This window comes from Aplysia californica, unplaced genomic scaffold (genome assembly GCF_000002075.1).
Source record: "Aplysia californica isolate F4 #8 unplaced genomic scaffold, AplCal3.0 scaffold00592, whole genome shotgun sequence".
Classification (NCBI taxonomy): domain Eukaryota; kingdom Metazoa; phylum Mollusca; class Gastropoda; order Aplysiida; family Aplysiidae; genus Aplysia; species Aplysia californica.
Genome location: NW_004797862.1, coordinates 115,750 through 117,342, shown reverse-complemented (window position 1 = coordinate 117,342; position 1,593 = coordinate 115,750).

The following is a 1,593-nucleotide window of genomic DNA, read 5'->3' as shown; positions in this document are numbered from 1 at the left end:
TTATATATATCATCATCATCATCATCCTCATCATCATCATCCGGTGCCTTGCCGACTGGCCTGGGCGATCATGGACCTCCACTTCACTCTGTCTTGCGTTGCAGCAATGGTGTCTGTTGTTCTTGCTGCTCCTAGCCATGTTGTGATCTTGTCCAGTATCTTTTCCCACTGTCTGCCTCAGCCTCTCTTTCCATCAAACTTGCCTGTTGGTACAATATTCTCCAAAGCTTCTTTCCGCATTTTGTGTCCGAAGAAATTTGCCTGTCGCTTTCTTATATTCGTCATAAGCTGTCTTCTGCAATTTGCTTCAATCAAGACTTCTTCATGTGTTTTTTCTAGCTGGCCATGAGATACGTAGTATGCGTGTAAGAACCACAACTCTGTCTCCACAATTGTTCTTTCCAGCTGTTCATTGATTGTCCATGCTTCGCACCCGTATAATAGGATTGGCTCGATGTAACTTGTCAGTACTCTTGTACTCGTTTCCAGTGACAGATTGATGTTTGTGAGTATCTGGTTTCATTTTGTGGAAGGTTGCTTTTGCTTGGCAAATGCTGTTTTTAATTTCGGTGTGACATTTCCCATCTGATCATTTAATTGTCCCTAAATATTTAGAATATTGTACTTGCTTGAGGGTGGTATTATTGATTTTGATATTGCATGTTGGGGTTGGAGTTTTTCTGCTTATCACCATTGTTTCGGTTTTCTTGATGTTTAGGCATTAGACCATGTTGTCACTCTCTTGTAAGATGACATTTAATAGATTCTGTAGGTGTTCTTCGTCTTCTGCTATCAGGACTGTGTCGTCTGCATATCTTAGATTGTTTATCTTATGCCCCCCTATCGAGATACCTGGCATTTGTTCTATGTGTCTTATGATATTTTCACTATTCTGGGAGAACAAGTCTGGAGAAAGTACACATCCCTGTTTGACTCCTCTTTTAATTCGTATGTATTACCTGATGTCGTTTTCTATTCTCATTGCAGCAGTTTGATCCCAGTACATGTTCTTGATAATCTTTAAGTCCTTCCCGTCAATATTGAGGACTTCCAGCATGTCGATGATCTTGTCGTGCCTAACTTTGTCGAATGCCTTGGTGTAGTCTATAAAACATAAATGAAGATCTTTCTGAACTTCTGGGGCACGTTCTATTGTTGTTCTGGTGTCATATCTATGGCATTTACAGTGCCTTTGCCTTCAATAAATCTACACTGTTCTTGGGCTATTTCTGGAAGAATTTTATTTCGCATTCTCATCATAATTATTCTGAGTAGTATTTTTGTTATGTGGCTCATGAGGCTGATGGTACGATGAGTTTCACATTAGCTTTCTTTTGGTAAAGCTGTGAAGATAGATTTTGACGACTCTGATGGAATATGTCCAGCATCATTCATGTTGTTAAGAAGATTTGTCAGTGTGGTGATTCCAAAGTCTTCTAAAGCGTTAATCATCTCTGTAAGAATGTTGTCCGGTCCTGCAGCATTCCCTTTCTACATCTTTCGTAGTGGCTTGATAACTTCTTCTTTCATGATAAGTGGGCCCTCGTTGTTTTTTTCCACTATTCTTTGTTCATCTCCTTTGTTATATATATA